Genomic DNA, 26,826 nt, shown 5'->3' on the forward strand with positions numbered 1-26,826 from the left:
GGTGTCTATGTGTAGCTGGAGTGGACAGGGTGGCTGGAGTAGATTGTGCAGCGAGATTCACTGGCAAGTGAGGTGGAAAAGGTAGTGAGGCTAGACTAGAGTTCAAAGGTGGATGGGGGTGCTTACAAGGCCAGCTAAACAAAACCCATCTTTATCGCATTGGCAGTAGGGACACCTCAGAGATTTGTGAATAAAATGATTCGACCCGTGTTTCAGAACCATCACTCTGATGGATGGAGGACCACAAAGCCAGTAAGAAAGCTTACGTGCTAGATCAAGGGCTACACTCATGGGGTTGGAAAGAAGGAAAGATCTATAGCAGTGTGTCCAGAAGTCGGAGATCATACTTGGTAAAGAAACTCAGATGAGCCTTTGCCGGTGTGGCTCAGTTGGTTGCGCGCTGTCTTGTGCACCAAAGGGTTGTGAGTTCAATTCCTGATCGGCCAGCTGCCAGGGTGAGTTCTCGATCCCAGGTCGTGGGCATGCAAGAGGCAGCCGATGGATGCCTCATCCCTTTCTCTCCCTAAAAATCAATAAAAATTCTTAAAAAATAAAAGAACAGAAACCCGGATGAATATCCAGAGAAAGAATGAGAGCAGCTCCAGAGCTCCTAGTCTGAGATGTTGCTTAGTGATTCTGAAGTAGACTAGCATCTGGAAACGCAGAGGAGCAAGTTAGACTCAGTTGTGAAGAGGGTAAATGTTGTCTTAGGCACGTGCTAGTGATCAGTACTTGACCATTGCTCTTGGATGCTGATGACACTATTTATGACTCTCAGTTTTGTTCTGTAGGGCCTTCTCACTGTCCATCTGTACCTGTCCACCTAGGCTTCCTTTCCAATTCTCTGAACTACCTTTTTCTAAAGAAACCTACTTGTCCATATGTACCAGGCCATCAGAATCCTTCACTGAGCTAATTAACGGATAAAATTATCTGTGCACTTATAGAAATAAGTCAGTAGGTAAACCTCTCAGAGCAATCCTGTTGCATTTTACACACAACCTTCTGCTCAACCCCAATACTAATGCTAATGGTGGTAATTCTCAGCGTTGTGCTAGAGCAGTGGGAAGATATCTGGAGGCATGTGGGTCATACAAGGTACATCTCTTCTGTTTGAGGATGGATTTGGCTTTTTATAGAGATATAATGAGGGTTATTATTAAAATCAAACAACGATATTTAGGCAATCCAGGATTACAAAACAAATTATATTTTAGCACCCAATAAACTTGTATTTTCAAAATATAAATGTATCATTTCTTTAAAATATAATTTTAAACACATTTATGTTATGGAAAAGTGTGGTATTTTATTATTTTCAAAATACACTTCCATTAATTAAGCCAAACTTCAGGAGATATGGGGACCAGGGTGCTAATATTATAGCTGCTGTCAACGACCTATCTTGGAAGATTTCCCATTTCTTCCACAGGTGCTTCCAGATAAATCTGCATCATCAACCTTCAGGGGAATAATTGTTTACTTTGTGTACTTCTGTAATATGGGAATCATGTCCCCTCCTGCTGAAATGCAGCCACCTTAGGGGCAGATGGTAATGACCACTTCAAAGAGCATAGCCTGCTGTAAACAGATTAAGTGTGGAAGTGACAGGGATTATGAGAGACTTTAGGGGACTTTGAGGCAGGGAGAACATAATTACCCAAATTAAATTTGGCCTAAACAACAGCTGAATGCTTCTTTCCTGGCCACATGTTTCAGGGAGATATTAATGTTCTACATCCTAATTTTCTGTACAAGGAAAAACAGGCATTTTTGAGCAAAGCAAGTTTCTAAGACATTGTTATATTTGCTTTTTAGTTTGTTGGTACCTGGAAATGTCCAGGGCCCTTATTTATTTATTTTTAAAATTGATTTACTTGTTTGCTTGTTTAATTTATTTATTTGTTTAAAACTGTGGTAAAATATATTTAACAACATTCACAATTTTAATCATTTTAAGTGAACAGTGGCACTAAGTACATTTGTATAGTGTGCAAGCATCACCACCCCCATCCCCAGAAGAAGGGCCCTCATTTTTTTCTATAGTTATTTTTATGATTATGTGCACATAAAGGCCAATGGTTTTCTTTTTCTTTCTTCTGTTTTTTTGATTATCACACTCCACCCCCCAAAGTTTATGACTGTTTCAAAAATAGGCTTTCAATTCAACACGTGTGTCTCTCTCTGTAAAATAACTTGTATATTCAACTATTTTCAGTAGAACTAACATCCCAATTTGGAAACACAGCAGTGCCTGACCTCTCCAGGACTGTGCTGCTAATGCTTTAACTGAGTCCAGTTAAGTTTTGGCAGGAGGCAGTCAATCAATGATTCTCTGATCATTGATGTTTCTATCCCTCTCTCCCCCCTCCCCTTCACTCTCTTAAGTCAATAATGATACATTAAAAAAAAAAGCGTTCTCCTCTGAAGCTGCTGTGAGGCGTGAGGGTGTCAATTCAACACTGTTGACCATGCCAGCAGGGCAAAGAGCAATTTTAATTCTTCCAAATATTTTTAAAAATTTTATTCCTTAAGCCAATAAATACTTATCTTTAGATTATCTGTGTTGTGCCACACAAATGAACTAGGAGAAAAGGTTGTGCCAGGGCAGTGAGTCAACTACCCTGTGTGTTCTTTGGGAAAGACTTTTGGAGGAGGGATCTGGTGTGGAGATGGGAAAATGGAGCACATCTTGGTCAGCCTCTCTATGAATTCCATAAAGCACAGTAAAATATCTTCAACAAGCGTTTTGTTGTCATCACCACTTTGAGTTTTGGGGTAAAATATTTGTCCTCTCCAGAATGCATTTCCACATTCATGCTGTTTATTAACGATCACAGATGGTGTAAAATTTTCCTAAAGCTCATTTATAGACCCCTGAGGAACCCATGGTATGTAGGTTAACTATCAAAGCTGTGCAGATGTGGAGGGGAAAACTTTCCTTGATGATCGTATAGGACCACATTGTTAGGCCTGCCATGGTCTTCAGTCCAGCCAAAGTATTTTCACTTGGGAGCTTGTTAGAAATGCAGACAGGGACTCCACCTCAGACCCACTGGATTTCAATCTGCCTTTTAAAAATATCCCAAGTGCTTTGTGTGCACATTAAGCACAGCACATGAACAGGCCAGAGAACAAAGTGTGTGTGTGTGTGCGCAAGTGCACACCCCAGAATAATTCTTAAGGCTTTTTTGTGTTACATAAATACTACTATTCATTTACTGACACTGCTATTTAGATGTAAAATTCCTAAAAGGATGTTATTTGCATCAGAATTTGAAATATTTGTGCATTTTGACACAGGAAATCCAGATGAAGTCATTTTAATAGACTAATAAAAAGACATCAACATGAGAATTTTTGGCAATATTGTTGTCTGACCAAATAATTGGCCATGGCATAAGTATCCATTACTTGGGATTGATTAAGGAAATTATGGAATATATATAAACCAAATAAATGTACAGCCAATAAAGTTATATTAGTGATCTTTATTGATAGACAGTTTTCCATGATTATAGTGTTAATTGAAAAAAAGAAGGATTTAAAATTATATACATAGTGTGTTTTCATTGTTTTTTGAAATAGCAGAAGGTATAATGAGAAAGAATGTAGTTCAAACAATAACCATGGTTGTCACTAAATGGTGATGGGATGGTGGACAAATATTCTCTTTTCCCTTTCATTATCCTCTCTTTCTTTGCTTATCTCTACTTTCAAATTTTCTTGATAATAAATATCAATATCTCTATAATGAATTTTAAGCGAAAAAAATCAGCATCGTTCTCTAGACTAATATTCAACTGCTTTCATCTGCTATGATATTCTGCTTTCTGTTTTTTTGATGATAAAGATGGGTAATCACCCTTGTTTGGTTTTAAAAGGACAATAAGTAGATGCGGCATATCTTATTGGATATAGGCTCTTGAATATAGTTTCCTTCTGTTTATACACAACAGACTGGACTATGGACCAAGCAAATGTGAGCATTAATATTTCCCCTTCCCCAGTGAGATAATCTGATTATTGGTTGTTGCAAGGTAACATTGCAACCTATGTAGACTGATATAACTGTTTCCATAACGCCGTTGTCACTGGGGTGGTGATGAACCATAGAAATTAGTGTGACATTAAATGTAATGGAAAATGAATGGAAATATATACAGTTATAAAAGTTACACATTGTTGAAAGATAAGCCCTAAAGAACCCAATTTTTTAAAGTTATTTTCAATTATCCTGCTTTTGTTATTTTTTCTAATCTCCCATTTTGTATTTGAATTCCATTAGGGTTTAAGAACGAATTAATAAATTAGGAGGTAGCTAACATATATAGATAGAATAGCTACAAGGTTTCAAATGACAGAAAAAAACCCAGAAATATAACCTCTAATTTTGTTTTTTTAAGATAAAGGGATTGTAGGATCTTACTGCCTAGTATATATGATATACACTGTACTTCTAGGCTAGTCTCAGGATTTAAAAATACAAAATATATGTTTTTTGCCCCTCTGGGCGTGGCTCAGAGGTTGAGCGTTGACCTAGGATCCAGGCGATCGGGGTTCGATTCCCAGTCAGGGCACATGCCCGGGTTGTGGGCTTGATCAGTGACTCTCTCGTCATTGATGTTTCTATTTCTCTCTCTCCCTCTCTTTTGCTCTCTGAAATCAATAAAGATATATTAAAAAAAAGAAAATATTATAAAATATATATATATGTTTTACATGAGTTACTGAGGGATTTTTAGTCATAAAGTTAAGTGCTTCTATCAACTTCTGAGAGCCCAATTTCAGAAGACATTTAAGTCAGAAAGCATAAAGCATTTAACAATATAGAAGGAAGAAAAACATAGCTTCACACAAACTCCAAAGAATATTTTTGTTATTATTCTTATCAGATATTTGTTTTGCAACATATAGAACTTCACCTTATGAGTTAAAAAAAAATTGGAGTCTCATCACCATCAACCTTAGATAGTAACTTTCTAAAAAAGAAATGTTTCTGGTTTCTGTAGTGTGTTTTTAAAAACACTATAAAAAGCTGTGCATATTTGATGCATACAACTTGATGAGTTGGAGTAGTGAAATCATCACCACAATTAAGACCCTCTTATTTATTTTATTCCTTTCTTAAAATATATTTTTTATTTTGTGATAAGACCACTATAAGAGCTACCCTGTTAGAATAATTTTAAGTATACAGTGCAGTGTTGTGAACTGTAGGCCCTATGTTGTATACAATAGATCTCTAGAACTTACTTATCTTACATAATTGAACCTTTTACTAACACCTCTTTGACTAACACTTCCCCACCCCCCTCCTTTCAACCCCTAATAACCACCATTCATTTATCTGGTGTGTGTTTGTTTGAGTTTGTGATATGTAAATGCTTGTATGTATCTGGGAAATTTAATGTTATTGCAATAAAGCAGAAAATTATATATTTCATCATATTATTACAGAGGGTGAGCAACTCATGGTTGAGCTGAATGACATTAGTCTAGCCCTCTAACAGGTACACCGTGATCCCAGTGTCACCCAGTGCAGAAGGGGTCAGGTGTCCTCTCCGTGCGTGAAGTGAACAGATACGTGACACGTATTGTGCATTGAGAGATGCTGCCTTACGTCCTGTGCTCATTCTAGTTAATATGCCAGAGTTTTTAGGTAGAGGTATTTTTAAAATGTGAAATTTATAACAGGAAATAAAAAAGAGACTCTACAATGTCTATCTGGTATAAAAATTCTTTCCATTTTTGAAACAATATCTTCTATAATGTCCTGATATTTTAGTTTAATTCATAGGAAAAAATAATTGCATTAAACCTCTATTAAGCTTGGGTCTCACAAGGCAATAAAGCTCATTGTAAAGGGTCAGGTGGGTTTAATGCTTTTGATTATTACATTTTCTTAAATTTGATAGGATTCGACAGATCAATTTCTCAATTAGCTAAATATAGTGTGAAATGCAGAAGTTTGATATTAATCATCAATATGAACATAAATAGCTATAAGGCACTAACTCTTTTCAAGTGGGAATTCATGCTGATAAAAATGAAATGTCAACTTGGTAAATTTTTTCACATCCTTGATTAAATCAATTGGGGGAAAAGTTTTTTTGTTAATTAGTTATTTGATTAAGCAAAATTGTCGATTTATTTTACATTCATAGACATGGCACTGAAGGATGGAGACTATACAATTATTGGCAACATACTGTTTTTCAAATGTTGTGTGTTTTAACCCTCCAGCCACCTTATCGTGTAGGTGATAGTCACCTCATACAGGGGAGGGGACAAGCACAGTAATAGTTTCTCAGGGATCTCAGTGTTACTGGGAAGACGAGGGAGAGACCTCGGTTCTTGTCTTCTTGAGGGAAAGATTTCAATCAAGGGACAAAGTGTAGGAAAGAAAGCAAGAATTTATATTGGCCACAGCAAAAATATAATAAGACAGAAGGAAGAACATAGAAGATGCAACAGGAGAGCCTAGGCTGGGCTGCCCTGGCTCTCTGGGAAGTCAGAGAAAAGGAGGTTCAGGGGGTTCACCTGCGGTGAGCTTCCTCTGCCCATTGTTGCCCTGGTTGCACATCTCCTGGGGTCCCTTAGGGTACAGGAGATGCCTGCCTGTGCAGGAAGAAGAGGGGAAAGGGAAGGTGGGGGGGCTCCCCAAAGGGAAGGCACACTGGGTCCTCTTGTCTTGAGGCTTTATTTCTCTCTTGAAGGCATGAATCTTAGGGGAGGTCTTGGGGGAGGGTCTCAATAGAATATTCATCAGCTTTCCAGGCCTGCTCTTTCAGGGTCGTGTTCACCACTGATGGGTCAGTGCCAAGCCAGGAGGTCTTTGGTCAATGTAGCTGGTCCTGAGGCAGCCAAGGTGTCACTCATCTGGTTTTGCTGCTTTTCTGGGCCTGGAGCTGAAATACAACTGAGGCCTAGATGTTTATCTTTAGGGAGGAAACACTCAGGGGTCTGAACTGCATGACCAGTGATATGCTGGGGGAACATAGGTTACCCTGGGGACAAAGTTCTTGTTTTCCCAGTTTGGCCCCTTGCTAGCCATCCTGGGCTTCCTGCCCTGGTGAGTTTCTGTACCCTAATTTCTGTACCTGGCCCATCTAGTACAAACCATTTCCTCTCAAGTGTGCTTGGTTTAGGGGAGATAGAACTTACCAGGTGGCTGCAAACTGCTGTTTCACAATCTGTCTCAGTTTCCCTATTCTGCTTGTCCGGGAATTTTTCTAGCTTTTACTATGTTATAAACAATAGTGGTGGTGGGTTTGATTCTAAAGCCTTAGCTCATTCTATCACTAGACCCTCTCCCTTTGGATAACTGTCTGGTCATGACCCTCATGTTCCTCGTTTACCATTTCATCATTGAAAGTCAACGGTAACACCACTGCTTTAAAGATAACATCACCCAGATCTCATGGATCATCCTAAGTGAAGGGTGTCCTAAGGTTTGTGCACATCCACAATGTCCGGCAAATAAAAAAGACTCAGTACTGGTTTGAGTACTGGCGATGACTCGAGTGGAGGCGATGGCGATGCACAATCTCCCTGCAAGGACACCAAGGCCAAGGTTGACAGGGGCCTGGTTCACAGAGGACCAGGCCAGGCTAGAAAGCGCTCTGCTATACTAATTTTTGCTTGTACTGTGGCCAATATGAGAGGCAGATCCCTGTAGGGATTTAAGTCAACACTGAGATTAAATAGTTGGGAGCAGAGTTTTGAAATGCAAAGAAAACAAGGGAAATGAGAAACCAAGATTCATAACCTGTGGGATTAGGAAACCCATTCAGTTGATGAATGAGAAGAAATAGGCAAAGCCTAAAGAAACCCCAAGGTGGGCTCAGACATCCCTCATGACTTGTTTCTGGTGCTGCTGTGGACTTGGATGTGAGGATGCTGGGCGTACTTGGCACAGGACTGACTTATTACCCTCAGGCATGTTTAGAATCACTTTAAAATACTTCTGCTTGCTTTTAATTCCTTGATTAGCTTTTAATCCAATATATTTCCATAAAACAGAACTTTAAAATGACAACAGGTTATTTCTCTCATGATCATGAATAATACACCACTTCTCTATTTAAATGAAGCCCAGAAATGTATTTCTAATTAAAGCTAATTTCTATATAGCATTTCAGTATAAAGCTGTAATAAGTGGTATACTGGGGAAAAAACTCTGTAAATGTAGATTTAAAACATACATTTCCATCTTAAGGTAAAAGAGCGATTCTATACTTGTGATAAACATAGAAGAAAAATAATAGGGATTCATTGTTGCTTTGTAATTGACATAAGGAAACTGAACTATTTGTAAAGTGGAGACTGAAATTCCTGGTTAATAGTGACGCTCAGCATTGTATCATATAGTTATTAAGAGAAAGAGGTTATTTTAATATACACTATTTTTGGATATGAAATGTAAGAATACCTAACATTTTTTGAAAAAAAAAAAAGGTTTTAGCTATTTAAAGATCTTCAAGACTTAAGATTAGATAACACAAGAAATCAGTGTTCGGAATACTATCTCGACTATTTGTTTTAGTACAAATATTGTTTTCATTTTAATCAAAAAGATTTTGTCATCTAGTGTTCCAAGGAGCTTATATCTGCAGACCCAGACCCAGGGCATATAATACCTGGTCTTCAGGAATGTCATCACTGTTATTAATTATTGAACATATGTCTCTGTTTTTTTTTCAGATGCTAGCATCTTTTAGGTAAAAACACAGGAATACCAGTGAGGGTCTTCTTAAAGATTAACTACCTGTCTCACCCGAACTAAACTCATTGATGAATTAGAATTTTTTTTTTTTAACAGAACCAGAGTAATTAAACTAGATTTTCCCATATTTCTTCTCAATTGTGTAGAGGAGAACATTGCTCTGAGAGCCACTTTTCTCCATCTGCTAATATATCTGCACATACAGGGGGTTCCAAAAAAATGCATACACACTTTGAGTGATTATAAAGTCAATGCTTATTAACATACAGTTCATTTTCAAAATTTAAAAGAATCTATAGAAATGAATAACTTTTTTGTGTCCATGCCTGTTTTCAAACTGATGACCATTTTGGTGCAGGCACTGCTAATGCAAAGCAGTGGAACTGCAAACATTAAGAATCATTTTGTTTGGTATTTGTGCTCCCTCATTTTTTTGACTGTTGCTGGTTTTGTACTGTAAACTTTATCTTTTATATCCCCATTAAAAAAATATAGTGGAACTTTAAGATAAATTTTATTTGTTCAAAGCTTAGTCTGGCTTCATCCATTATTTCAAATCAGTTAAACTTGAAAAGGAGTGAAAATTAAGTGGGTTATCAGCTGTTAAGGTGTGTATAGATTTTTTTGTGACACCCTATATTAGCCATTGAAATGAAGTTCAGTATTTACCAAAACACACTTTTATTTCTTTCCTCTGGGTCTTGTATTTCCTATATTTTAAAGAGAACACATTTTTATTTATTTATTGTTTAATAAAAATTAGATATTTATTGCAGGAAATAAAGAAAATAATAAAGAAGGAAATGTAGATCAGTTTTCATTTCACTAACTAAAGACAAGTATTTTTTGGTACTTATCTTTCAAGACATGTATCTACACTGTATTCTTTTTTTCTATCTATCTATCCATCGTCTATCTATCACCTATCATCTATCACCTATCATTTGTTCATCATTTAGCTATCCATCTACCCCTATTACACATATGTAGTATAAAGTGAGATAGTGATTAATTTTTTTATTAAGACATAATTCACATACCATAAAATTCACCATCTTAAACTATACAATTTAAAAGTTTTTAGTTTGTCCCCAGGGTTGTGTAACTATCATCACTATCTAATTCCAGAATATTTTTATCACCGCAAAAGGAAACTCTGTGCCTGTTAATAGGTCCTCCCATTCTCCTCCCCTCACCCCTTCAGCCCCTGGAAATTAATCTTTCTGCCTCCAGGGATTTGCCTATTGTGGGTATTTTATATAAATGGAATCAGACACTATGTGGCCTCTTGTGACTGGTTTCCTCACTTAACATAATGATTTCAAGGTTTATGCATGCGTAGCCCATATCATTCTTTTCATAGCTGAATATTGTATGAATATATCATATTTCTTTAGTCATTCACCATTTAATGTCCATTTTGGTTGTTTCTACTGTATTATGAATAATGCTGCTATAAACATGTGTGTACAAGTTTTTGTGTGAATATATGTTCTTGGGGCTCTCAGGTATATACTTTGGAGTGGAAAAGGAGCTAGATCATATTGTAACTTTTTGTTTAACCATTTTGAGGAATCACCACACCCCTTCCATAGTGGCAACACTACTTTACATTCTCACCAGCAATGTATAAAGATTCTAATTTCTCCACATCCTTGCCAACACTGCTTAACATTTAATCAGTACAGTATGAAAGTGTTAATTTTACCTCAACTTAACCTATAATATTTATTCTTGAATCAAACTGAACATTCATATCTTATGATTTTTATTATTAGCTAGATGGAATTTTGCATATAGGCTTACTAGAAATGTTTATATTCTTTATTTTCAGAATTTTCTGTTTATTTTTCCCAGTTTTGCTAGAGTATTATCTTTTTCTTATTATTTGCAAGAGCTCCTTACATATTAAGAATATTAATCCCTTGTTACATTTCTATAGTTTGCTTCTTATAAAGTTTTTAAATTGTCCTTGAAATTCAAAAACTTTAATTTTTATGTTGTTAAAATTATCAATTATTTTGTTAATATTTTCACTTGATGTCATGCTTAAGCCATTTATAATTTCAAGATTATGAAATGTTTTTCCATAAATATATCTAGGATTTGTGTAAAAATAAAAACTTTTAATCCTCTAAATTTTCCTCTGAGGGTAGCTTTGGCCATATCCTTTGGGTTGTGAAATACATTATCTGTCAAATAGTTATCTATAATTTTAGTTTTAGTTTTTATTTTGACTCAAGCATTAATTTACATGAGTGCTTAATTGTTTTTCTAAATCTTTAGTAGGAGTTTTTGATTTTTTTAATCTAAGTTTATGTTGTTCTAACTTTTAATCTTTTAAAATATTTCATAGAAAATTTTGTTTTATTAAATAGTGGTCAAAATAAGAATCAAGATTTTTACTTTATAATTATTCATATCTTTGACAGAAAATAATTTTTTATTTTTTTAAATTTATGTTTATTGTTGACGGTATTACAGATGTCCCCCATTTCCCTGCCTTTGCCCCCTTCTAGCCAGCCCCTGCCCACCCCAGGCCTTCACCTCACTATTGTCTTGTGTTCATGGGCTATGAATTCATGTATATAAGTTCTTTGGTTAATCTGTACCTGCCCCCTTCCTCTCCCCTTCCCTCTGAGATCTGTCAGTCTGTTCCATGCATCCATGTCTCTGGACCTACTTTGTTCATTATATTCCAGTTTATTTTGTTCATTATGTTCCACATATAAGTGAAATCATGTGATATTTTCTTTCTCTGACTGGTTTATTTGCTTAGCATAATAACCTCCATGTCCATCCATGCTGTCAAAATGGGTAAGGGATCCTTCTTTTTTATAGCCGCACAGTATTCCATGGTGTGAATGTCCCACAGCTTTTTTATCCACTCATCTACTGATGGGCACTTGGGCTGTTTCCAGATCTGAGCTATTGTAAATAATGCTGCTATGAACATAGGGCTGCATATAATCTTTCTGATTAGTGTTTCATGAGTCTTAGGATGTATTCCCAGAAGTGGAATCACTGGGTCAAAAGGCAGTTCCATTTTTAATCTTTTGAGGAAACTCCATACTGGTTTCCATAGTGGCTGCACCAGTCTGCATTCCCACCAGCAGTGTCCCAGGGTCCCCTTTCTCCACACCCTCACCAGCATTTGTTGTTTATTGATTTTTTGATGGAGCCATTCTGACAGGTGTGAAGTGACACCTCATTGTGGTTTTAATCTGCATCTCTCTGATGATTAGTAACATTGAACACTTTTTCATGTCTCTTGGCCATCTGTAAGTCACAAAACCATAAAAGTTCAAAGAAAACATGCAGTAAAATCTCAGACATCACACGAAGCAGAATTTTCACAGACACGTCTTCTAGGGCAAGAGAAACAAAGGAAAAAATAAACAAATGGGACTACATCAAACTCAAAAGTTCCTACACAATGAAAGAAACCATCCTCAAAATGAAAAGGGAACCCACTGTATGGGAGAACATATTTGCCAATGATAAATCCGATAAATGATTAATTTCCAAAATATATAAAGAACTCATGCAAGTCAACAAAAGAAAGACAAATAATCCAATTAAAAATGAGCAAAGGACCTTAGTAGACACTTCTCCAAAGAGGACATACAGATGGCCAAGAGACATATGAAAAAATACTCAAAAACAGAAAATATTTTTTTTATAAATGTTTTATACATATTTGAAAGTAAACTATATTATTTAATATTTATTGTTTTCACCTGCTGGATAAGTCAGCTACTAAAAGGGATATGTGAAAGTCAGACTATAATTTTATTTTTTGACAGTTTCTTATTTATTTTACTGTTTCTTTTTGTTTTTAAAGATTTTATATTGATTTTTTAGAGAGAGAGGGATGGAGAGGGAGAGAGGAAGAGCAACATCAATGTGAGAACAAGACACTGATCTGCTGCCTCCTGCATGTCCCCTAAAGGGAACCAAGCCTGCAGCCCTGGCCTGTGCCCTGACTGGGAATCAAACTGGCAGCCTTTTTGGTGCACAGGGCAATGCTCACCCATCTGAGCTACACAGGCCAGGGCTGTTTCTTTTAATTATGCACCAAACTGTTTTGCACTCAGTATAGAATGGAAACACCTCAAATCACTATGGTAACATCGACAATTCACATTTATCACAGTGACCTAATAGACATTGACAGTTTGTGTAATTATAGAAAATCGGGTCCATTATAAATAAATGACTTGGTACCCTTTTCTAAATTCAGTATATAAATTATTGTCAAAAATTAGTAGGCCTCTCCTTAATTTGGTATTTTATCCATTTCTTTAGATACTTTGGCATCTGTTTCTATCTGTATTTTAACACTCACAAAAATTCTGCAAATATTAACAAAATATTAATTCTGGAATACATTGAAAACTGTACGGTAAGATATTTCAAACAATGAATTATTACAAAGGCATGCATACCCAAGAGAAAAGAACAATTTCACATTTAGCAAGAAATGAAATGATGACTCACCTGGCAAGAAGTGAATTTGAGCCTTATTTTACTCTTCAGAAAGAATTTTCATAAAGAAAGTGAATTATTAAGCTTTTTGGCTTAAAAATATAATGTGATTCTAATCCCAGAGAGTTATAGTTTATAAACTGGGAATTCTGACAGAAAGTTGACTAATATAAAATCTAAAAATATACAGAAAAGCTGCTTTAGAGAATTGGGTGAAGACAATTCTGTATGTGACCTATTTTGTTTGGGTTCAGAGACGTACAGGGAGGATTCATATTCTCCAAGGGCATAATATAAAGGCTAAGTATAGCATTCAGTTAATTCACAGAATTACACAACAGTCAAAGTGCTGTCTTTCAATGTACCTTTCCTTGTTTTAGTTTTTGTGTGGCTCTCTCCCTTTTCTTTCATTTTATCTAGTATTTCTACCTTTCCTTCATTCTGCTCCTTTGCTCCCCTTTTTCTTCTCTCTTGCCCTTCTTTCTGTTTTTCTCTTTTTTTCTTTCATCCTCTTGGCTACTTGGCTTATGACACATGCTCATAAATGAATTATGCAAGGCCCACTTCTATGTATTTATTTATTTATTCATTTATTTTAGTTAGTTAGTGAGTTACTTGGTTAATGCAAAGAGTGTAATAAGCACCTATGAAAATACTTCCCTGCCCCCAAAAGCTAGGATTTTGACGAAGAGCTATATCCAGACATATACAAGTCTAGCTTGTTTATTGCACTTTGCTTTATTGTGTTTGTACAAATTGAGGCTTTGCAGCAATCCTGCATTGAGCAAGTATATCAGCCATTTCTCTAATAGGCTCAGATGATGGTTACCATTTTTTAGCAATAAAGCCTTTTTAAATTCAGGATGTACACTGTTGTTGTTGTTTTAGATATAATGCTTTAGAATCCTTAATAGACTACTTTCATCTGCACTGGGAAACCAAGAAATTCACGTGACTCTCTTTGTTGTTACATTAATTTTATCCTGGTGGTCTGGAACCCAACCAGGACTACCTCTGGGTATGACTGCATTCCCATCATCAACCTCTCCCCCATCCCTCCTCAACAAGCAATATTCCTACTTTTTAGAAAACATTTTTTTGTATATGTATTCTGAAAATACAATTTAAAAAATGTTAATCATTTATACTTTGTGAAGTGTATATTCTTGGCACTTACTTTTCCGCTTAATATTATGTGGCTCGGATTCATCCATATTGATGGCCGTCTCTGTACTCATTCGCTTTGACTGGAGCATTCCATGTTCCACAGTTGATTTAGTCACTCTCTTGAGGGTGTCTGGGATCATTTCAGGTGAGTTTTATAAAACTTTCACGGAAGATATTATCACAATTTTATACAAACTCTTGCCAAGAATAGAAAAAGTGGGAAGATTTTCCCATTTATTCTCTGTGACCAGTATAACCCTGAAACCTACACAAAAAGGATATTATAAGAAAGAAAAATGATAGATCCAACTCACTCAAAAGTATGAATGTAAAGACTCTAAACAAAAGACTAGCTGATTGAGTCCACCCATGAGAAAACAAAAACAAACATAAAGACTGGAGTCAAGTTGGATCCATCCCCAGCTTTCATGACATAATACTTGAAAATGTATAAATGTAACTCATTACAGTAACAGATTAAATGATAAAATTATCTCAAAAAATTCATAAAAGACATTGTACATCATTAAACATGTATTAACTATAAAAATATTAGCACATTTAGAATAAAAGGGACTTTCTTAAACTGAAAAAAAGCACCAATGTGAGAAGTATTCTTTTTTTAAAAGTTTTTAAATTGATATTTAGAAAGAGAGGAAGGGAGAGGGAGAGGGAGAAACATCAATGTGAGATCAGAACATCAATGGGCTTGCCTCCTGCACAATTCATGTGCCCTGATCACAAGTTCAACCAGCAACCTTTAAGTGCATAATATGATGCCCAACCAGCTGAGCCGCACTAGCCAGGGCAGAAATATTCTTTTAAAGTTAGGAGAAGTATAAGGATATCCACTATCATTAATTCATGTCAAAATTGTATTGAATGTCAGTGCAATAAGAAAATGAGAAAAAAGACTGGAGGCATAAGAATTGTTACGGGAAAAATGAACTTGTAATTATTTACAGATAATATGATTCTTTACAAAGAATTTTAAGATTTAGAGACAAATATTTAAGTATAATAAAAATTTTGCAAGGGTTTTTTTTCAACCTCAAAACTACTGACATTTTGAACTGGATAATCCTTTTATTGTAGGTCATTGTTCTGTGCATTGTAGGATGTTTAGTAACACCCCTGGCTTCTTCCACCAGTGACCAGAGGTACCATCCCCTTAGCTGCAACAACTAAAAATGTCTCCAGACATTGCCAAATATTCCCTGGGGGACAGAATAATATTCATTTGAGAACCCTCTGGGTTAGATATAAGACTAATACAGAAAAAAATGCAGCTGATTCTATATACTAGCAGTAAAGTAGTAGATAATATGAGACATCATTTACAATAGCATCAGAGAATATTTATTACCTGGGAGTAAATCTACAAAAATGGTTAAATTTACTGTGAAAAGAAAATTATAAGGCTATATTAAGATTTAGAAAAGAATATTTAAACAACAGAGAGATAACTCATGCTCATGGATAGGAAGATATCATAAAGATATCAAATCTTCCCCAATAATTTATGGATCCCATATATTTTCCTATCATAATCCAATCAGGATTGTTCATGGAATTTAACAGAATTTTTGTAAATTGTGTATGAAAGAGTATAAAGCAAAGAGAATCAGAAAACTTCTGAAAAAGAAGAATAGGGAATGGGGACTTGCCATACAAGTATGTCTTATTGTCAGACATCATTAATTTATATAGTATGATATTGGGTCAACGAGAGACAAACGAATTAATGGAAAAATAAGTAAAAGCCAAAAAAAAGACCTAAATCTCTATGTAATGTAGGTATAAAAGGGAAGCATCTATCTAGTCAATTGGAAAAGAGGGGAGGGGGAAGTATTGCTGAAAAAAACAATTATCAATATAGAAAAAAAGTAAAATTGTATCCCAGTCTCTCACTATAAATCAACTATAGGTGGATTAAAATGCAAATGTAAAAAACAAAATTTAAAAACTTTTACTAAGCATTCATTGTAAAAACTGATAAATTTGATGATTTTCAATCCAGATGGCAAGGGAATTTTTTCCCCAACAACACATTGGACTAGACAGTCAGAGACCTCCTCCTAGAATAGCAAATTTCAAAAGGCAGGAATATGTGAACACATACTTGTGTGCACGCACACACACACATGCACACCTCTTTCATAAATGTACTCATCATTGTTAGATATACAATTATTAATAAAGCACTATTAGAGATACAGCGATTAATTAATAACCTGTAATGTAAATAATGTGTAGAAATAAATATATAAGATATTAAATCCCCCCCAAAAAGAAACGATAAAGGACTTAAGTTGCTGAAGAGGGAGTTTTTCTGTTAGGGCGTAAACATATACTGAGTTCAGAATATTGCAACATACCTCAGTTTGTTCCCAAATTGCTCCTAAGTTGTAGTACTTAACCTTGCCTAATTCTTACTTATTTTTTCCATTCTTTCCTTTAACCAAATCTTGGATATTTTAAGAGCCTTACTAGTCACTCTTTTTATAAGAGATTTTATTTAAACTTCCTAATTTATCTGCTATCCTGAGATACGTATTACTAAGTAATGGATCTTTTCTTATTTTAAAAATTCAATCAGCTTATCTGGGCACAGTAGCTTCCCCGTATGAGTGGTTTCACTTTATGCATCTTCAGTTACCTGCTGTCAAACAGATCTGAAAATATTAAATGGAAAATTCCAGAAATAAGCAATTCATAAGTTTTAAATACGCACCATTCTATCATGATGAAATCTCGAGTTATCCTGTTCTGTCCCATCCAGAATGGGAATCGTTCCTTTTTCTAGAGTATTCATGCAGTACATGCTACCTGCCCATTAGTGACTTAGTTGCCATTTCGACTGCATTGGTATCACAGTGCTTATGTTCAAGTAATCTTTATTTTAGCAATAAAGGCCCTAAAGCACAAGAGTAGTGATGCTGCCCTGGCCAGTGTGGCTCAAAGGGTTGCTGGTTTGATTCCAGGTCAGGGCACATGCCTGGGTTGTGGGCTCGATCCCTGATAGGGGGCCTGTAGGAGGCAGCCAACTGATGTTCCACTCTCACATTGATATTTCTTTTTCTCTCCTCCTCTCCCTTTCTTTCTCTCTAAAAATCAATAAAAAATCTTAAAAAAATAGAGTGGTGGTGCTGGTAATTGGGATATGCCAAAAAGTCATTAAGTGCTTCCTTTAAGTAAAAAGGTGAAAGTTCTCAACTTAAGAAGAAAAAAAAAAGTATGCTGAGGTTGCTAAGATCTACGGTAAGAATGAGTCTTTTATCTGTGCAATTGTGAAGAAGGAAAAATAAATGTGTGGTAGTTTGCTGTTGGAACTCATACTACAAAAGTTACTGCCGCAGTGTGTGATCAGTGTTTAGTTAAAATGGGTAAGGTTATGCTGTACACATAAAACTAGTACAAAATAATATTGAATGTAATGGAAAATAAAATTTAAAAAAATAATTCAGAAGGAAGAGAGAACACATTTTTTTAAAGGATGGAAAAGACATTACATTTGTGTGTGGAAGACATGAACAGAAAACGTGTTCTGATTGACAGCCACATATTTTACCAGAAAGTACTGAGCCTATAGGAAGACTTTAGCAAGGCTCTCCCCAAAAGAGTGACAAGCCATTTAGTGCAAGTAAGGGGTGATTAAAACAGATCCAGGAATAGGTTTGGACTGAAAAATATAAAAATTACTGAAAAGGTTATCTCTGCCATTGGGGAAGTTGCTGCTACATTGATTCAGGAGAAAGGTTACCACCTAAGGCAAGTCTTCAATTGTGATGAAGCCACCTCTTCTGGAAGAAGATGCCAGTAGAACCTATATTGATAAAAGTATGAAGAAGGCACTGGGGCATAAAACACTGGTCAAATTAACTCTGGTATTATGTGGCAACATTGCAGGGCATATGGTAGAGCCAGGCATAGTGTATGGAGAGAATGACCCAGGGGCTCTCAAAAACAAAAATTATCTTCCCATTTGCTGGCAACACAATCAGCAAGTGTGGCTGACAGCCAACTTATTTATGGAATGGTTCCATCAATGCTTCATCCCAGAAGTGTAAACATACTGGGAAGTGAGAGGGCTGGAATTTTAAATCCTATTAATAATAGACAATGCATCTGGCCATCCTGAATCTGTTTGCTATCAGATGAGAATGTCCAGGTGGTATTTTTACCCCTAAATATCATCTCAATGCTTCAGCCCCTTGACTGGGGCATCATTTGGTTTGTCAAATCCACCTACACCCAGCTGGTATTTGATCACATTGATCAGGCATTGATGCATACTTTAATCTGGACACAATGCAGCACCGGGAATCATTCACCATTGCCAACACAGTGACATTCATGAACGCTGCCATGGAAGAATTAAAACCAGAAACTAAATGCCTGCTTGGAGAACTTATGGAGTAAAGTCATGAATGATTTTAAAGGCTTCCCAAGGATCAATGGAGAAATTAGGAAAACCATGCACGCAGCAAGAAAAGTTGGTGAAGAATTTGCCGACATACTTGTTAAGGAAATCAAAGGGCATATTGAAGTGAGGAACTAGAAGAACTTGTTGAGTTATCTATAGAAGATGCTGAAGAAACTGGAGCAGAACCAGCAATGTGGACATTACTGAAATCTGCTCAAATGCTTCAAATTGACATTCAAATTGGCAGGCACTTAAGGACAAAATTATGGAATATGATCCTGCATTGGATGGAAAGGTGTATAACTATGTGGTTGTATGATCACCAAAGGATAACATAGTCTCTATGCCCAGGAAGGAAGAGAATATGGACCTGAGCGCTCAGACAATGGCCTGTGCTGCACATAGAGCGGTGAACACAATGGGAAAATGCTCCACAATCGTGAACTGATAATCTAACAATATATAGCAACTACTTAAATAAATCATGTATTTTTGATACTTGTACGTACCATGAAGGAAATAAATAACACGTATAAGAGTGTTAGCAAGAGGAAATGGCTAATTTGAATATGGCGATTTGATAGGACCTCTGTCTGTGACAGTTGTACTGGAATATAAATGATGGGGAGGAGCTAGTCATGCAAAAAAACAAGTGGGAAAACATGAGAGAGAGAGAAAAAAACCACACACACACATCCCGAATCGAGCAAACTCGTGTGTTTGAGGAACAGGAAGAAGCCCAGGATAGATAGACTATAGAAATGAGTCAGACTGGACAAATAACAAGGCCTTGAAGGCCATGAGAAACATTGTGTGCTATATTCTAAGTGAAATGGGAAGCCACTGCATGGCGTCAGGAGAAGAGCCATTTGATTTGATTTATGTTTTAAAGTATCACCCTCGCCTGGCCTGGCATGGCTCAGCAGTTGGGCATCAACCTAGGATACAAGAAGTCACAGTTCGATTCCCTGTCAGGGCACATGCCCGGGTTGCAGGCTGGATCTCCAGTAGGGTGTGTGCAGGAGGCAGCCAATCAATGATGACTCTCTCATCATTGATGTTTCTATCTCTCTGTTTCCCCCCTCTCCCTTCCTCTCTCTGAAATTAATAAAGATGTATTTAAAAAATGAAGTATCACTCTGGTTGCAGGACAGAGTGAGGTGAGTATGGGGTGCTGGCTAGGAGTTCAGGGAAGGGTCCCAGTAGCTTGTGCTAGCATAGAAGAAGAGGAAATGGAGAGAATGGGAAACTTCTGGATATGTTTTGGAGATAGAAACTGTTAATGCCTTAGAGGTGGGCTTTTGTTTGTTTCTACCAGTGGAGCAGTTTGGATTTAATTTTAAGATCTTATCTCCAGATCTGACATCCACTGAGCCCCATGTCAGGCACCTCTTTAGAGGAGAAACTAGTGAAGGGGGTTCAGTCCAGTTGAAATTGGAGAGACGCTGGATCAGAAAGGCTCAGCAGTGACTTCCCCAATGAACGAAGGGTTGGAGCCATGACGGCTGAAATGAAATCTTTTGGTCTTGCTCTGTTTAATACAGATGACCACTGAACACTTGAAACATGGCTAATCTGAATTGCAATGATCTGTAAGTATAAAGTATTTACAGCATTTTGAATTCTTGGTATGTAAAAAGAAGTGTAAAGTATCACATTAATATTTTATATTGGTTACACTTTGACATGATAGTATTTTGCATATAATATTGGGTTACACAAAAATGTATTACTGAAAGTAATTTCATATTTTTTCTTTTACTGTTTTAGACTTCTTTAAAGAACAACTTTAGATTTTCAGAAAAATTGATCACATAGTACACAGTTCCTAAATTTCAAACCCCCACACAAAGCTTCCCCAATTATTAAAATTTTATATTAGTGTAGTACATTTGTTACAATGAACCAATATTGATTGTTATTAACTAAAATTCATAACTTACATTCACTCTTTGTGTTTTACAGTTAGATGTGGGGTTTTAACGGATGTTGACATGATTGAATGGATGGATAGTCCTCAGCTGCTCAGTAAGGGGGAAAAGACTTTGAGGAATGTGTTTGGAAATCCAGTGTTGTGTCTCATGTATAAAGTTTAAGATATCAAACAATCAAGTAAAGATACAGGCAATTGGGTAAGTCTGTGCAGTCAGGGCTAAATGTATACATTGGAGTCCCATCAGTGGAAGTATGAGGTTGCATTTCAGATTCAAATGGTGTGAAGAGTTAATGAAAAATAAGAGAATGGAGAAAGGTAGGACGGCTCACTCAGGAAGTTTTGTTTTACTCTTGAGAGTGTACAAATGAGGCAACGCTGTGTGTAAAGGGATTTGTTGGCTTGATTTTTTTTTTTTTTTAAGATGAGAGCTATGACAATTCATTCTTAAACTGAAGAAAGTACTGCAGACAGTCTAAGTTTGTTGATGGCAACAAAGAAGAGTTAACTGTGGAACTGGGCGTGCATGGAGAGTGAGAGTGAATGGGGTCCTAGCACTAGGGGAAAGGGTGCCTTTGACTGGATCAGGGACATGTGTGTCAATAGGAGGGAGAGATAATATGACAGTGTAGTTGCAGGTAGATTGTAGGTTTTGCATGATGAGGGAGTTTTTGTTTTATTGCTTTTTTTCCTCAGTGAAAAAGTGTGGGACAAGCAGAAGTGGCAGGGGAAGGAAGAAGTTGGATATGTGTGGCATGGGACAGTCAGTCATTCAAAAGGGGGAAAGAAAAAAAGGGGGCCTAATTGGGAAAGTGTGGTTGAACTGGGGAGCAATGTTGACTAAACATGTGAAGTATGAGGTCATGAATTTAAAGTAAGACCAGACAGCAGGGTCAGGACTAAATGAAGCCCTGGGGGCCCTAATGTGCAGAATTCAGGGAGGTGCTCACTCTCAGAATTGTGCCCGAGGCAGCTCAGGTGCCTAAGTCTAGTCCAGACCTTGCCAGACACTGCAGTTTTATGGTTTTCTCAAACACATTGAGGTAGTTGGGTGGAGGTAAAGAATAGGTACAACTGAGTTTCATCATGATTGTGATTTGGCAGAAGAATGAAACTGGAAGAGAGAGGCGTTCAAGAGAACAGAGAATATTTGCAAGGAAGATCATAGAACCTATGCAAGAAGAGGAGGAAAGAGAAACTACATGGGGGTGAAGTCTAATGACAAATTGGCTGATAAATTAATCAGTACATTTAGGGGCTCATACAGTTGTTGCAGGGGTGAGGTTGAAAGCTGTTATCCAAAGAGGTGATTAGTTACTGGACAGGACCACATTTAGAGTGTGGTTGTAACAGTGGGAGGTGAGAGGCAGGAAAGAAATGATACTGGGGAGGGAGGAAGTCAGCTAACGCAGAGGCCAGGACGCTGTCATCCAGGTGGGTGAGTGGCCACCAGAAGTGGGAACAGGAATGTGGATGGAGATTAATACAGCATGTAAATGCTGAAGCCTTCAATGAACAAAGGCTGAGCAACTGATATATGAGTAATCTGGCTGATTCCTAAATAATTAAACTATGATATGATTCTGACTCACAAATATAGTTCTGTTTATTGATTCTAATAAATACTTGATAAAATAAATTGGATAAGGAGAGGGAGAGCATGAATAATTGAGATTCTGTTGAAAATTGCTATTTCCTATGGCATTTTGGTCAATGACTTAAATCTCATGCATTCATTTTTCTTTTAAGTGCACTAAAATTACTAAATTAACTGGTTTCATTTTTAGCTTTCTTATTTTTTCCTGCTCCCCCAATAGTGTAGGTGGTTATGAAAAAGAAAATAGATAATGTTTTGTAGCAAGAGGGAGGAAGAAAAGTAATAAACATGACAATACACTGCATGGCTCATACATATAAATATATTTATAATATTTGCACATCAAGGTGAATGAATTATTCTCCCTCTGATTTTGGGGTTGTGGAAACAAGAAAATGTAGATCTAGGAGCATATGTGTAGGCAAAGGAGTGGACAATGATGACAGTTTCCATTCATTGCACAGCTATTGTGTGCCAGTCACCCACTAAGTGCTTCCCCCTTGTAATAGCCCAGGCACGTTGGGTTATATGCTCCCTTGACAGTTGAGAAAATAGGCTTAGTGAGGGTAACGTGCCCAAATCACACAGGTAATTGACAGAGCAAGAAATCAAACCCCGGTCCCTGAGTCCCAAGGCCATATTTACTGTTTGCCCAGAACAATATTGAACAGAGCCAACATTTTCACATAAAATCTTCATTGGATGTATCATTTTTCCTACAAAAACACATTGAAGTGTTTGATGTGCCTAGTAATAAAAATATAGTTTTTCCAGACATTTCTTATTGAACAGAAAATATTCAAGGAGATGTATAGACTTGAAGAGCAGTACCTGACTAGTAAAAGCTGCCTCACAACTCAGATTTCTTGTTTCCATTTCTTCTCTAGTCATCTATTAAAAAGTATTTAAAATAATTAATTGCCTTCAAAGTTCCTGAAATAACTAAGCTCTAGGATGGAAAGGAACAAAACAAGAAAACTTGCTAGAGCATGATTTATTAAATATATACATATAAGTTAGCCTAACCAAATATATTTGTTATATATCTTACTTGTGTTGTTAGTAAATCATAAGAAAGTGATGGATATATTGAGACATTTGTCATCTGGAATTTTTTTCCTGGACAAATGTCATTTAATTCTGATTTTCAGGGTGGTCAGATTCAGTAAGAGGATGATCTTTTAAATTTCTACTTGTAAAAATAAGTAAAAAGCATGGCCCCTCATGGCTCCTGAAGGGTGTTCTTTGTTATACAGACCATAGAACTAACTATAAGGCAATCATTGGAGAAGAGCCAATATGTCAATGGAATCAGTTTTGAAAGGTTTGAAGTAATTCAACAGCAAGCCTAGCTCAGGATCTGAAATCAGATTAGTAAAACCAGTTAAGAGAGTGATTTCTAGCATCACACTGATATCAGTGTGAAAGGGACTGCTTTGGCTCATTTATTTGTGAATATAAAAGGTAAGAAGCAATATAAATGAAGTTCATAATGTTCATATGAAGAGGGTATATACGGATTTTTTTAGATCATTAGTGAGTGTGTCTTTCATGTTTACTGTAATTCACTGACTGCTCACTCAATATTGAGCACTGTGTTAGGTGCAGCACCTACAAAGATAAGAGATACACTTTACCTTTATTAAGGAGACCATAGTTTTGTGGGAGAGGCTGAGGGTCCACCCAGTGTTGAGCACACAATAGGTTCTCAATAAGTATCTGTTGAATAAATGTTTTGATTAGATATGGGGGTGAATAGTAAAAGTGCACCGAGTGTAGCAAGTGCTACGATAGACAGGGTAGGACATGAAGAGGCACTTGGACCCCTGCTCAAGGTTTCTCTAAGAGTGACCTTCAAGACACATTGTGAAGGAATTACATAGAGAAGAAAGGTGAGGAAGAAGGGAACGTAGAAAATAGCGTTCCGAGACAGGATGGTGAAAAAGGGCATGATGGATTTAGAGAACTAGATTTTTGGTATACGTGGCCTTGTGTTGAAAGAGGAGAACAAAGATTAGGAAAGATAATTCCAGGAAAGCCATGTATCCTCACTGAGAAGTTCTTGTGGTCTTGTATAGACACAGGATCTCGAACACAGAATTGTCATAAAATAGTAGAGAAAATAATTCTTAATATTTATAAAATGTTTACTACATACTGTGTTTTACATATATTAATTTTTTAATCCTCAAATATCCTCTGAGATAGGAATTACTATTAGCCCATTTTTAGGACAAGACAAGTGAAATAGAGTGCAATTAAGTAACTGACTTGGGATCATACCTCTAATAACTGACAGAGCTGGGATTTAAACCCAAAGATCTGGCTCCAATACCCACACTCCTACCACTTTAGTGCATGGCCTCTTAATGCAGTGTCAAATGTTGTGTAACTTGCTATTAATAATGGTATTTGAAGTATCTAAGTAAAACAATCATTATTTTTAATAAAATAGCTCTCATTCACTTTCTTTCCAATATATTATCTCAAGTTGGAGAAAAGAGGTATAGGAATCGGGGGGCACTAGGAATTACATATAATTCCAAGTGCATTTATGAGAATGTGTTAGATAAGAATTACATCCTGGGTAGCATTTGGGTGAAACAGATTGGGACTGCTGCTGTAGGAGATAGTCATTCAGCGAAGGATGTGGCAACACAGGATGTTAGTTAGAGAACATAAAATGTTCCTTTATTCATGGAGAATATGACATCAGGGTTTTTTGAAGTAACATATAAATGTCAGGAGTTGATGATGTCAATGTGAAATTCATAACTGATAACTTATTTTTCCATTCAAGAATACCTTCCCCACTTGAATTTCCATACTCCTTTGTCTAGATATCTCTTAAAGAACTTCCGATATCCTGCCTACTACTCTGCACGGTGTGTACTGAAAAATACATATGATTCTAATAAGAATCATATCTAGACACCCCATACATTGCTTAGTGCACTTGACAAGCACTTGCTAATTTCATTCTCATAACAACCCCAGGGGAAATTGTCTTTATTACAGTTTTACAGATAAGGAAACTGAGGACTGAAAGGCTAATCTGCTTGAGGTCACTAGAAGTTAAAAAAGATTTTGGTCAGGTATGCAAATGGATTTCCACATGAGTATCTAAGGAGTAGCTAAGATAGTCCCAATTGCTTGGAGAGCTCCCAGTTTATTCCTTAATTCCCCATTTCTTTCTTAATTTATATATAAAATAATTTCCCATATGAACTATTAATAATAGTTTAAATGCATACAGCTCCTTTAAGACTTCAAAATATGTTCAGCCCAGCTGGCATGGCTTAGAGGTTGAACACTGACCTAGGATCCAGGTGATCCGGGTTCGATTCCCGGTCAGGGCACATGCCCGGGTTGCAGGCAGCCGATCAATGACTCTCATCATTGATGTCTCAATCTCTCTCTCCCTCTCCCTTCCTCTCTCTGAAATCAATAAAGATATATTTAAAAATATATATATGTTCATACTCACTGTTAAGTCCCCGTGTGACAAGTGAAGAAAAGGAGACATGCACAAGTTGTGAAGATGAATGGGGAAGTAGAGTTAGCGTGGACTTGCCGCTCCTGACTCTCAGACCAGTGCCCTCCTTTCCGTGCTGTGCCATATTCTGTGGCCTCGGCAGGCTTGCCAATACCAGTTACCTGTCGTCTCATCAGAGACTTTACACCGTTGAAATTTTAGGAAGACTCCAGAGGACAGACGATATTAGACATCTCTTCATTAAATACTAGGGAAGTACCGTAATTGCTGCTGTGTGACTCTGATTGTATTTATTTGAAAGTTACTCTCTCTATTCATCCATTTTGCTTGACAAGTTGACTGTTGTAAAATTTTATTATCGGTTTTAATTAAAAGCCCTGTAGGTAGGATAAGAAACTCATTCTAAGATGGAAATATATAGAGCTGATATATACAACAATCAGTAGTATATATTTTTGGAGAATGCAGTATGGAATAGAGATAGCAATAAGGAAACACTTCTTAGTACAATATAGAAATTAAATTCGATATACTATGAGAAGAAATTCGGGTAAGAGAGCCTGCAGAGAGAAGATAGACATGAAGAAAAGGGATGGTGTCAGGTCAGCTTGTCCAGGCGGCAAAGGGTAATCCAAGAAGATGAGGCAGGGGAGGGTGTCTACAGGCCGTTAGGAAAGGAAGGTTTGTATAGATAGTGAGGCTCCGTGGAACGGGAAAGCATTGGGGCAGGGATCGGGATGCCTTTCCGCTCTTAAAACCTGTGATTATATAAAAGCTTATCAGAGGGAAAGTAAAAGCGAGCAGAAGCTGTTAAGAGAAAAGATGAAAGCTCCCGAGAGAAAGGGGAGTTTAGAAAAGACTGCGTTTCTTGCATCCCGCTGCCCTGCCACGGTGACACTTGTCGCGGTGACCTAGGGGACTTTGTGCTCCCAGCAGAGCTGAGACTTCGCAGGGGTCACTCCCTCGCCCCCTGAGGGGTCCCAGCAGCAGC

The 26,826-nt window shown here is 36.8% G+C and overlaps 1 protein-coding gene across 4 annotated transcripts in view; it reads left to right on the top strand.

Moving 5' to 3' along the window:
• GRM8 (glutamate metabotropic receptor 8) overlaps positions 1-26,826 on the top strand; it is a 688,454-nt gene that overhangs the window by 540,629 nt on the left and 120,999 nt on the right. The gene's annotated exons all lie outside the window — the stretch shown is intronic.

Source organism: Miniopterus schreibersii (genome assembly GCF_964146895.1).
Source record: "Miniopterus schreibersii genome assembly, chromosome: 9".
NCBI classification, from domain to species: Eukaryota; Metazoa; Chordata; class Mammalia; order Chiroptera; family Miniopteridae; genus Miniopterus; species Miniopterus schreibersii.